This window comes from Moschus berezovskii, chromosome 25, assembly GCF_049115385.1.
Source record: "Moschus berezovskii isolate FMDL1 chromosome 25, NW_MosBer_1.0, whole genome shotgun sequence".
NCBI classification, from domain to species: domain Eukaryota; kingdom Metazoa; phylum Chordata; class Mammalia; order Artiodactyla; family Moschidae; genus Moschus; species Moschus berezovskii.
This window is the reverse complement of record NC_142484.1, coordinates 23,523,723-23,537,178: the sequence shown is the minus strand read 5'-3', so window position 1 is coordinate 23,537,178 and position 13,456 is coordinate 23,523,723.

Sequence of the window (13,456 nt, the reverse complement as noted above, 5' to 3'; positions counted from 1 at the left end):
TTCTGAGGACTAAACGAGAGACACAGGCCCTGAAACGTGGTAGAAGATTAGTAATTTTACTTCTTCCCTTTCTTCTCATGCTGCCCTGATGTGTAATGATGGTGTTTCATTTGCTTTATCCTGAACACTTAATGGGACCACAATCGATGTACCAAATATCAAGGAAGCTGGGAAAGCCCCGAAGCTCTCACCTTGTAAGACCAAGTGCAGCTGTGGGTAGCGGGTAGAGAGGAGCACTTTTGGAGGCTTTATTCCTTCATTTGTTTATTCAACAAATTCAGTTAGCCATTATTCCAAGCATTCGGGGATACAGCAGTGAGTAAAACAGTTACTGAGAGAGACATATCTTAAACAAACCATTACACTCCTAATTATTTGATTAAAATTCTAATAAGTGATACAAAAGGCAGACAGGCAGCTGTAAGAGTGTATAATAAAGGGACTTAACAGAGCCTGGGGTGGGGGGTGGGGTGGGCAGTCATCTCAGAAGACTTCCCTGAAGACCTGAAGGAAGGCTTCCTTGAGGAACGTTTATGCTCACATATGGAAAGTGAAAGTAAAAGTCACTCAACTGGGTCCAACTCTTTGCGACCCCATGGACTATATAGTCCATGGAATTCTCCAGGCCAGAATACTGGAGTGGGTAGCCTTTCCCTTCTCCAGGGGATCCTCCCAACCTAGGGATCAAACCCAGGTCTCTTGCATTGCAGGTGTATTCTTTAACAGTTGAGCCACAAGGGAATGTTCCAGATACTGAGTTAAGTATTCCACATAGTTTATTTTGAACGTTCTCATAAGTTTAGTATAATGATCCCCCATTTTCCTAAATGAAGAAACTGAGGCTCAGAGGAATTAAGTGACACAGCTCTTAAGTGACAGAGAGAAGATTCAAACTTAGGCTCCAAAAGCAGTCCCCCTCTCTACACTTCTCTGCCAAATTAGCCACTTCTCATCAAAGTGCTGTAAAATCCTGTTAATTACGACTAATGAGAACGAGGTCCTATCCACTACCTGTTCATTGATTTGCAGATTTTTAATATCATTCCTTGCCCCAGGAGAACTCTCCAGGGAACCATCATTACCACACAATTCTTTGGGGAAATGAAACAACAGCTGGCCCTGCCAATCACCATGGCAACACTCCTGTAAGTACATGGAATTGTGTCAACAGAAAAAATTTATATATACATATATGTTCTATAATTGCCCTAAATCGCCATGTTACACGTTGACTTGCTGATGACACCATCAGGGCTCAGGTAGAGGTGTTTTCAGCCAGCTTCAAGATCCCTTCCCCTCCTTTGATATTTCCAAGTACCCCATCAAGCTCTGTACAGACAGGGAGAAAGGTTGCTAGGGAAAAGGGAACATTGCCAAGCTCTGGCCCACAGCAGCACTTGCTTCACTGGCAGGGTGTAAGTGTAGGGACATGACTGATGTCATGGACATGTGACTGGTATAGCAGCAAAGGGCCCTGCACTCAGAAACGGTCCACGCTTGGTTCAATGCTCTTGCTAACACCATCTTGAAAAACTCAGTAACCTTTGAACTAGGCATCTCACGTGTCCATTTTGCAGCAGCCACACAGATTGTGCTGCAGGTCCTGTGGGAGAAGCAAGGGATGAAAGGCATTCTGCACTTTTCCTTCCTAGACAGCATTTTCTCCCATTTTATGCCTCCTTCTCAGATCTGCCCATCCATCCAGTGCTATAGTTCATGAATTGTTACCAAAACTCAATAGTCTTCCCTCAGAGAATGCAGCCATGACAATATAACCCAAACTGAGTCACTCATAACCCTACAAATAATAATTGCTCTGTGTGTATTTCCTGCTAGGTGCCAGGTACCACACTCAACTGGGTAACTAATATTATTTCTGATCTGGAAGGTGGGTAGTTACTAGCAGCTCATCTCACAGTTGAGAACACTAAGACTCAGAGAGAATCAGTGACTTTCCCAAGGTCACACAGTACTTGAGACACACATCTTGCAACTCTTCCTAAAGGTTCTTCTCAAAGGCTAATGCTGGACTTGACTTGGGCCCAGGTGGTTCTGCCATTACTAGCCCCAGGAGTGCAGGCCCCACCCATCCACATGCCCAGAGTTTCTGGCTCTTCTGATCTATTCCAGGCTTGGATGAGATACCTTCCAGCATGGTGGGGGAACAGACATCCTGGGAGGCTGCAAACAGGACATGAGGATACAACTTTGAAGTGAGGAAGAGCTGGCTTCCCACTGGGCATGCTGACCAGTGGGAAATCGGGGCTAAGAGGAAGCTGGGCACAGACATCTCCTCTTCCCCTCTCTCCATGGACTACTTCTGTCATTTGCAATCAAGGGAAGCCCACCTAGAATGGTATATTCCCACTGAAGGGAATTAGAATGCAGCAATGGGAGGAGGCTGAGTCTGAGAGCCTGATAGACTTGAGTTTGAACCTGGAACTCCATCACTTTCTAGCTCTGGACCATGAGGAGAAATTGAACCTCTCAGTTTCCTCAGGTAAGAAATCAGGGGAATAATGCCACATTTCAAGGAAAATATAAGGATCTAATGAGGTTATATATATATATATATATATATATATATATATATATAAAACATGCTGAGCACTAATTTCCTTCTCCCCACCTCCCACCCCATATCTGCTCAAAATGCTGATTCCTTTTTCCTTGTCTTCCATGTTGGTGGCAGGGACTATCTGTGGAGGCAGATTTTGCTTCAGCCCCCAGGCCCTGTTGGGTTTGGTCAGAAAGCACTATTAGTCACTCCGAATTGTCCTCATTCTGGGCGCTTTGGACTGAGAAAACAAGACCTAGAGGCCTACCCCAGAAATCAAAGATTCATAAACTCTCATCCCTGAAGCATAACTCACAGATAACATAGCTCCAACTTTCATACAGACTGCTTTGAAAATCTTTAAGAAGTGGTTATTCTGTTTGGACTGAATACCTCTAATAACAGGAAATTCACTCCCTCACAAAGGAAGCATGTTTCATTTTTATACAGCTCTGACATGAACGAAATATTTAGTTTGCTTCTCCCATCAGGCTGGGGAAGCCCCAGATTTCTACCACATAGTATGATCAAAGCCTTAAAAGCTCCTGTATGTATGTCACCAACGTGCACCTAGAAGAGATCTCAGAAAAAGACAGGATGTAACTCACTTTAACAGGTACCATGTTTACATGGTACTTTGTATTCACACATCAGGGTCATAAGAACAGGATCCTGAGGAGATTAAAGATCACAAATCTTTAATTTGCTAGAGGTAGCAAACCTCCCATCCAGAGGTGAAGTCTATGACCCAATCTGGGAAGGCCCTATGTCTTCTCTGACCAATAGAATATGGCAGAAGTGACACGGTGCCACTCTGCAGAGTCAGGCTTTATGAAGCTGGAAGATCCCATTCCCTATCATCTGGAACACTGTCTCAGAGAACACTGGACATGAAGCCCTGAGGCCACCGTGCTGATGCAGCCACATGTAGTTGCTCCAGTTTACAGTCCCAGCTGAGCCCAGCCTTCAAGTCAAACATCCTGTTAAAGCACCATACATGTGAGTACAACTATCTTGTACCTGCCCTGCCAGCTCATCACTGATTGAATTCTGTGACTGGCCTTAGTTAAAGCCATGTGGAGCAGAAGAATCACTCGGCAGAGCCCTGTCTGAAACCTTGACCCACAAGATTGTAAGTTATCATAAAATGTTTTTTTTTTAATTTTAAGTTACTAATTTTTTTAAAGTAATTTATTTTTTATTGAAGGATTTAAGTTACTAAATTTTGAGGTGATTTGTTATGCAATAAGATATAATTGGAACAATCATCACCTCATCCAACAGATGAAGAAACAGGGGCTGAGCAACATAAATGAATTGCCTAGACAATGGGGCGCCAACAAGTTGGGCTGGAACCCAAGACTTCTCAGTCTTGGTCCTATTTTCTACCTCATCGCGATGAAATTATGAATGCATATAATCAGCAGCAGCAATTAGCACTCATCATTAATTTTAATTTTAGCTCAAGTAACATCATGGTGGAGAGTTCTGACAAAACGTGGTCCACTGGAGAAAGGAATGGCAAACCACTTCAGCATTCTTACCATCAGAACTGCTTGAACAGTATGAAAAGGCAAAAAGATATGACACTTAAAGATGAACTCCCCAGGTCAGTAGGTGCCCAATGTCCTACTGGAGAAGAGTGGAGGAATAACTCCACAAAGAGTGAAGAGATGGAGCCAAAGCAAAAACAACACCCAGCTGTGGATGTGACTGTGATGGAAGCAAGGTCCAATGCTGTAAAGAGCAACATCGCATAGGAACCTGGAATGTTAGGTCCATGAATCAAGGCAAATTGGAAGTGGTCAAACAGGAGATGGCAAGAATGAACATCAACATTTTAGGAATCAGTGAACTAAAATGAACTGGAATGGGTGAATTTAACTCAGATGACCATTATATCTACTACTGTGGGCAGGAATCCCTTAGAAGAAATGGAGTAGCCCTCATGGTCAACAAAAGAGTCCAAAATGCAGTACTTGGGTGCAATCTAAAAGATGACAGAATGATCTCTGTTCATTTCCAAGGCAAACCTTTCAGTATCACAGTAATCCAAGTCTATGCCCCAACCAGTAATGCTGAAGAAGCCGAAGTTGAATGGTTCTATGAAGACCCACAAGACCTTCTAGAACTAACACCCAAAAAAGATGTCTTTTTCATCATAGGATACTGGAATGCAAAAATAGGAAGTCAAGAAATACCTAGAGTAACAGGAAAATTTGGCTTTGGAGTACAGAATGAAGCAGGGCACAGGCTAACAGAGTTTTGCCAAGAGAACTCACTGGTCATAGCAAACACCCTCTTCCCACAATACAAGAGATGACTCTACACATGGACATCACCAGATGGTCAATACCAAAATCTGATTGATTACATTCTTTGCAGCCAAAGATGGAGAAGTTCTATAGAGTCAGCAAAAACAAGACCAGGAGCTGACTGTGGATCAGATCATGAACTCCTTATTGCAAAATTCATTAAATTGAAGAAAATAGCAGAAAACACTAGACCATTCAGGTATGACCTAAATCAAATCCCTTATGATTATACAGTTGAAATGACAAATAGGTTCCAGGGATTAGATCTGATATACAGAGTTCCTGAAGAACTATGGACAGAGGTCCATGACATTGTACAGGAGGCAGGGAGCAAGACCATCACCATGGAAAAGAAACACAAAAAAGCAAAATGGCTGTTGGAGGAAACCTTACAAATAGCTGTGAAAAGAAGAGAAGTGAAAGGCAAAGGAGAAAAGGAAAGATATACCCATTGCAAGCAGAGAAAAGAAAGCTTTCCTCAGTGATCAATGTAAAAAATAGAGGAAAACAATAGAATGGGAAAGACTAGAGATCTCTTCAAGAAAATTAGAGACAGCAAGGAAACATTTCATGAAAAGATGGGCTCAATAAAGGACAGAAACAGTATGGACCTAACAGAAGCAGAAAATATTAAGAAGAGGTGGCAAGAATACACAGAAGAACTATAAAAAAGAGATCTTAATGACCCAGATAATCATAATGGTGTGATCACTCACCTAGAGCCAGAAGTCAAGTGGACCTTAGAAAGCATCACTACGAACAAAGCTAGTGGAGTTGATGAAATTCCGGATGAGCTACTTCAAATCCTGAAAGATGATGCTGTGAAAGTTCTACACTCAGTATGCCAGCAAATTTGGAAAACTCAGCAGTGGCCACAGGACTGGAAAAGGTCAGTTTTCATTCCAATCCCAAAGAAGGACAATGCCAAAGAATGCTCAAACTACTGCACAATTGTACTCATCTCACATGCTAGTAAAGTCATGATCAAAATTCTCTAAGCTAATACGTGAACTGTGAACTTCCAGATGTTCAAGCTGGATTTAGAAAAGGCAGAGGAACCAGAGATCAAATTGCCAACATTTATTGGATCATAGAAAAAGCAAGCAAACTCCAGAAAAATATCTACTTCTGCTTTTTGACTATGCCAAAGCCTTTGACAGTGTGGATCACAGCAAACTGTGGAAAATTCTTCAAGAGATGGGAATACCAGACCACCTGACCTGCCTACCGAGAAATCTGTATGTAGGTCAAGAAGCAACAGTTAGAACTGGACATGGAATAACAGAGTAGTTTCAAATTGGGAAAGGAGTATGCCAAAGCTGTATATTGTCACTGTGCTTATTTAACTTATATGCAGAGTACATCATGTGAAATGCCAGGCTGGATGAAGCACAAGCTGGAATCAAGATTGCTGGGAGAAATATCAATAACCTCAGATATGCAGATGACACCACCCTTATGGCAGAACGTGAACAGGAACTAAAGAACCCCTTCATGAAAGTGAACGAGGAGAGTGAAAAAGCTGGCTTAAAACTCAACATTCAAAAAATGAAGATCATGACATCCGGTCCCATCACTTCATGGGAAATAGATGGGGAAACAATGGAAACAGTGGGAGACTTTATTTTCTTGGGCTCCAAAGTCACTGCAGATGGTGACTGAAGCCATGAAATTAAAAGATGCTTACTCCCTGGAAGAAAAGCTATGACCAACCAAGGCAGCATATTAAAAAGCAGAGACATTTCTTGGCCTACAAAGGTCCATCTAGTCAAAGCTATGGTTTTTCCAGTAGTCATGTATGGATGTGAGAGTTGCACTACAAAGAAAGCTGAGCACCAAAGAATTGATGCTTTTGAGCTTTTTGAGCTGTGGTGTTGGAGAAGACTCTTGAGAGTCCCTTGGACTGCAAAGAGATCAAACCAGTCAATCCTAAAGGAAATCAGTCCTGAATAGTCATTGGAAGGATTGATGCTGAAGCTGAAGCTCCAATACTTTGGCCACCTGATGCAAAGAACTGACTCATTGGAAAAGACCCTAATGCTAAGAGAGATTGAAGGCGGGATGATGAGATGAAGGTGGGAGGATGAGATGGTTGGATGGCATCACTGACTGGATGGACATGAGTTTGAGTAAGCTGCAGGAGTTGGTGATGGACAGGGATGCTTCGTGTACTGCAGTCCATGTGGTCGCAAAGAGTCGGACACGACTGAACGACTGAACTGAACATTACTGCACTTCCAAACCTTGATATCAGTGAAATTCTAAGTGTTTTATCCCCATTTCCATGTTTAATCCACATAACAACCCTATGAGGTAAGTACTATTACAATCTCTAATTTGTATATTGGGAAACTGAGGCATAGAATGACTGGGTAACTTGCCAAAGGTCATGTAGCTAGAGAGAAGCAGAGCAGGGATTTGTGCCCAGATATTTTGGCTCCTGAGACCATGCACTTAAGTACTGAGGCATACTGTTGTTCAGAAAAGTCAGAATATCTTAAATCTCTTAAACTCAGAGATGATCTGAACTCATGGCCATTATGTGTGGCTCAGTGCCATGTTGGCTCCCACCATGAGTTCTTAATTTTGAAAGATCTCCAGAAGCTTCCGGGAGACTTGAGACCCACCCATGGTTCACTTACAAGACAAAGCAAAGCTATAAAGTACATAAATGCTTGATATCCAATTGGGTGAAGGGAAGCATCTTTGTGTCTGCATAAAAGCCTGACAGAGAAGTCAGGCCACCCAACGAATGCCACAATTAATTTCCCAGCGCGCACCATTGCCTGTGGGGAAAGGAGGCGCTGGCTCATTTCTTATTCATGAAGTCACACTGCCAAGCTTCATTTGCATGAAGTAATTTCTGCTGCTGCTGTCCCACCATAAAATAAATCCATTTCTCCTATAAGATCTGGTCCCTTTACACCAAGAGAGATGAGTAAGCAATATAGGCAGAAGGAACACACCCTTTGGACCATTTTAATCAGAAACATGTCTGTAGCTAACACTAAGTGATTTTACAGGAATATAAAATATCTCCAACTCCAAGTACTCAAAGACAACCCTGTCTCAAGATCTGTTTTGTGGAGTGCTTACCATTTTTTTTCCCCACTAGGCCAAATGTTGAGATTTTACAGCCAATGGAATTGTGGAATTATAGTTACTGCACCATTGTCCAGAAAAGAAGAAGGAGAGGGGGTGGCCAGTAGCCTGCCAAATCCTGATGAAATGAGTTACTGGAAATGTAGGTGACCCTTTGCATGGCAGGCCAAACAGTGGTCCTGCAAAGATGTTCGCATCCTAGTTGCTGGAACTTGTGAATATGCTACCTCACATGCAGAAGGGACTCTACAAACGTCATTAAGGTGAAGGACCTTGACATGTGAGAGTCCTGGATTTCCAGGTGAGCCCAATCTAACTGTGTTAAGTGGAGGAACTTTCCCGACTGTAGTCAGTCAGAGAGACATGACTACAAACAAATGACCAGAGAGATGCAATGTTGCTGGCCTGGAAGATGGAGGCACAGGGCCCCAAATCAAGGAACATGGGCAGCATCCAAAAACTGGAAATGACTAGGAAACAGATTAGCCCCTAGACCCTCCAGGAAAACACACAGCCCTCTTGACACCTTGATTTTGAGACTCCTAGACTTCTAACCTATAGAACTGTAAAAACCATACATTTGTGAGGTTTTAAGCCACTAGTTCAGTTCAGTTGTTCAGTCCTGTCCAACTCTTTGCAGCCCCATGGACTGCAGCACGCCAGGCTTCCCTGTCCACCAACTCTGGGAGCTTACTCAAACTCATGTCCGTGGAGTCGGTGATGTCATCCAACCATCTTATCCTCTGTCATCCCCTTCTGCTCCTGCCTTCAATCTTTCCCAGCATCAGGGTCTTTAGCCACTAAGTTTGTACTAATTTGTTACAGCAGCCACAGAAAGTGAACGCGTCATCTATCAAGAATTTTCTCTACCACCTGCTAGCTGTGTGACCCTGCCTGAGTCACCTCACCGATCAGGAACAGTGTTACTGAGAATATCAGAGTGATTTAGAGAAAACATCTGGAAGTTTTTTTAAATATTAAAGTGATGTTGATGTAAAGTTTTACTATTGTTAATATTATTATTTCAGCTGACTATACTTCATCTAAGAGAGACAGTTCAATAGAGATAACTGAGACTTTCACAGTGCTTCAAATCATTTAAGCAATAATCATTTAATGATAGTTACCCTCCGATCAAATATTTTCCCAGAGGTGATAAAAAGGAAAAAAAAATGACAAGTATGTCATTATTTCTCCTGGCCATCTTTTAAGATCCATCCCAGACATTAACAGGGGAGGGGTATATCACTATTTATAGTCATTATAGCCACAATGATGCTGTGTAATAACATACCTTAACTGTCCATTGCTGAAAACAATAAGCATTCATTTCGCTCAGGTGTCTGTGGATCTATGATTTAGGCTGAGCTTGGCTGGGCAGTGCTGGCAGTAGCCCGGCTCACTCTCATGATGGGTAGATGATGGTTGGGTGACCCAGCTCTTCTCTATATCTCTCTCACCCTCCACCAGGCTAGCCTGAGCATCTTCTCATGACAATGGAATAGAAGCAACAGCAAGAGTGGGGTTATCTTTTCAAGTCTCTGCATGTGTCATATCTAACATCCAAAACATGGCACAGGTCCAGCCTTAGAAGCAAGTAAGTAGTTTTTTGGGTGTTGCTCAGTTGTGTCTGACTCTTTGTGACCCGATGGACTGCAGCCCATGAGCTTCCTTTGTCCATGGAATTTTCCAGGCAAGAATACTGGAGCGGGTTGCCATTTCCTACTCCAAGGGATCTTTTTGATCCTTGGGTCAGGTCAGAACCCTTGTCTCTTGCGTCTCCTGCATTGACAGGCAGATTACCACTGAGCCACCTGGGAAGTCCCTGAGTGGTTCTTTAGTAAAAGAAAATACAAAGATATGTGGCAAAGGACATGGATAGAGTGTGTGTGTGTGTCTGTGTGTGTGTGTGTGTGTGTGAAGAATTGAGGTCATCAATACAGTTAATCTACCACAGAGAAGAAAATGGTGTCATCCTTGTTTGAGATTTATGTCAACATGATATATTTATTTTATCATTTAATTATATTTTTAAACAATGGATCTGGATTTAACATGCTTGTTTTCAGAACTATAATTTAAATTTTTTTTTAGTATTGAAGTGTAGCTGATTTACAATGTTATGTTAATTTCAGATATACAACAAAGTGATTCAGTTATGCTGTGCTGTGCCTAGTTGCCCAGTCAAGTCCAATTCTTTGTGACCCCATGGACTGTAGCCCACCAGGCTCTTCAGTCCATGGGGATTCTCCATGCCAGAATACTGAAGTGGGCTGCCATGCCCTCCTCCAGGGGATCTTCCCAACCCAGGGATTGAACCCAGGTCTCCTGCTCTGCAGGTGGATTCTTTACCATCTGAGCCACCAGGGAAGCCCAAGAATACTGGCGAGGATAGCCTATCCCTTCTCCAGTGGGGTCTTCCCAACCCAAGGATCAAGGCGGTTCTCCTGCATTGTAGGCAGATTCTTTATCAACCGAGCTATCAGGGAAGCCCAATTCAGTTATAAATATATACATATATGTGTATATGTATATTCTTTTTTAGATTCTTTTCCCTTATACGTTATTCAAAATATTAAGTATAGTTCTCTGTGATATACAGTAGGTCTGCGTTGGTTATCTATTTTACATAAAGTAGTGTGTATATGGGGCTTCCCAGGTGATGAGTACCTACTGGAAGCCAGTAACTCATCTAGGGGACATGGAAATAAACACAACCTATCTTATGCAGTGAGGTTACATTGTAATAGAGCGTCTAAGATGACTGTTTAGGGAGCAAAGGAACAGTGTATGATATGCTTCCACAATGTTTTAGGCCCAGGCCGATAACTGGGGATAAAATGTAAGCAGTATGTTGTCTCATTTACTCCACACAACAGCCCTGAAAGGTAGGCACTGTGCTCATCCCTATTCAATAGATGGAGACATCAAGGCTGAGAAGGTGAAGCCGTGCACATGCCCAAGTTCAAGATCCTGAGCTACAGCTCATCCCAAAGCCCAGGTTCATTCTGCTCCAATCTGGAAAGCATTCCTTTGTTGACTCAATAGCTATTTCAGTGCCCAGAACAGCTCCTCAGAAATGACTCATGACACTTCTCTCGCCGAGCATCTATCAGACCTCACCAACTGCAAACAGAATCCCTACCCTCTCCCACCTTCACCCCAGTGTGGGGTCATCATGGTTGAGAGAGGCTAACTAGCTCCTTTAAAAAAAAAAAAAACAGCAACAACAAAAACCCTCCAGGAAAAACAATTCATCATCATTACTGTAACCTCTGGTTTGCTTCAATCTCAGGTTCCTGGCCTTTTATTTATGGTGCTTTCAAAGCGGTTCCACGTCATTAATTGCTCACTGTTGAGGCCAATTAGATGAGGTTAGCACTCCTGGAGAAATCACCCCACCCAGGTGGTAAGTGCAGCTTTGTCTGTCTCGGGTGCTGGCTCTGCCCTCTGAGAAATATAACAACCCGGAGGTGGTCTGAGCAGGTTGGCTGGGCTGTATGGCTCACATAAAACGGATGGATTATAGACAGATGTTAACTGTGGATTTATTTCAACAAAACAGATTTGACCATGATGAGAGGTTAAACTAATGATTTAATCATAGTACCTTGCTACTAAGTCAAGAAAAACCTTGGGGAAAAGCTTCTTTAATGACAGAGCTGTCAACCGACTGTATTAAATCTGGATGAGCAAAGCTTTGTATATCTGAATGTGACGTGACACTCAAGAGCATATGCTGAACCTGGATTATGAGCTACTTGAGAGCAAGAACCCGAGCTTTCCACCTTCAGAACACGGCAGACAGCAGTAGCTCAATCAATATTTGGGTGAATGAATGTGTGGAGGAGTGAACAGATGGACAGAAGGATGTATGGACAGGCAGAAGGAAACATGAATGGATATAACTGGATAAAGTGAGGATGAACAGAGGAGAGTAAACGTCTGTGGAGCAAATTAATGGATTTGTGATTTTCTTGATTAAAGTTTCACACTATTTATAGAAGTGAGTAGGAACAGGGAGAAAAAATTTATTGAGTACTTCCTATATGTCAACATGATACATATATTTTCTTATTTAATTCTTTTTTAAAAAACAATGAATCTGGATTTAACGTGTCTGTTTTCAGAATTATAATTAAAAATGTTTATTACTGAACTGTAGCTGATTTACAATGTTATGTCCGTTTCCGGTATACAGCAAAGTGATTCAGTTATACATACATACATATATGTGTATATATACATCCTTTTTCAGATCCTTTTCCCTTATAGGCTATCAGTTCAGTTCAGTTCAGTTCAGTCACTCAGTCACGTCTGACTCTTTGCGACGCCATGAATCACAGCACGCCAGGCCTCCCTGTCCATCACCAACTCCCGGAGTTCACTCAAACTCATGTCCATCGAGTCAGTGATGCCATCCAGCCATCTCATTCTCTGTCGTCCCCTTCTCCTCCTGCCCCCAAACTCTCCCAGCATCAGAATCTTTTCCAGTGAGTCAACTCTTCGCATCAGGTGGCCAAAGTATTGGAGTTTCAGCTTCAGCATCAGTCCTTCAATGAACACCCAGGACTCATCTCCTTTGGGATGGACTGGTTGGATCTCCTTGCAGTCCAAGGGACTCTCGAGAGTCTTCTCCAGCACCACAGTTCAAAAGCATCAATTCTTCGGTGCTCAGCTTTCTTCACAGTCCAACTCTCACATCCATACATGACCACTGGAAAAACCATAGCCTTGACTAGATGGACCTTGGTTGACAAAGTAATGTCTCTACTTTTTAATATGCTATCTAGGTTGGTCATAACTTTCTTTCCAAGGAGTAAGCATCTTTTAATTTCATGGCTGCAATCAGCATCCACAGTGATTTTGGAGCCCCAGAAAATAAAGTCTGACATTGTTTCCACTGTTTCCCCATCTGTTTCCCATGAAGTGATGGGATGGGACCAGATGCCATGATCTTAGTTTTCTGAATGTTGAGCTTCAAACCAACGTTTTCACTCTCCTCTTTCACTTTCAGGCTATATAAAATATTAAATATAGGTCCCTGTGATATACAGTAGGTCCTTATTGTTTATCTATTTTACATAAAGTAGTGTGTATATGGGGCTCCCCAGGTGGTTCAGTGATAGAGAATCCTCCTGCCAATGCAGGAGACACAGGTTTGATCGCTGGGTCAGGAAGATCCCCCTTAAGAAAGGAATGGCAGCTTACTCCAGTATTCTTGCCTGGGAAATCCCATGGACAGAGAAACGTGGTGGGCTACAGTCCATAGGGTCGCAAAAAATCAGGCACGACTTAGTGACTAAACAACAACAAAGTGTGTATATGTAATCCCAAATTCCTAATTTATGCACCTCCTTTTTCCTTTCCTCACTTCTTCTAATTGTACCTCTCTGGAGTTGCTTTCTTCAATTTAAGTCTGAATTTGACAATAAGGAGTTCATGATCTGAGCCACAGTCAGCTCCAGGTCTTGTTTTTGCT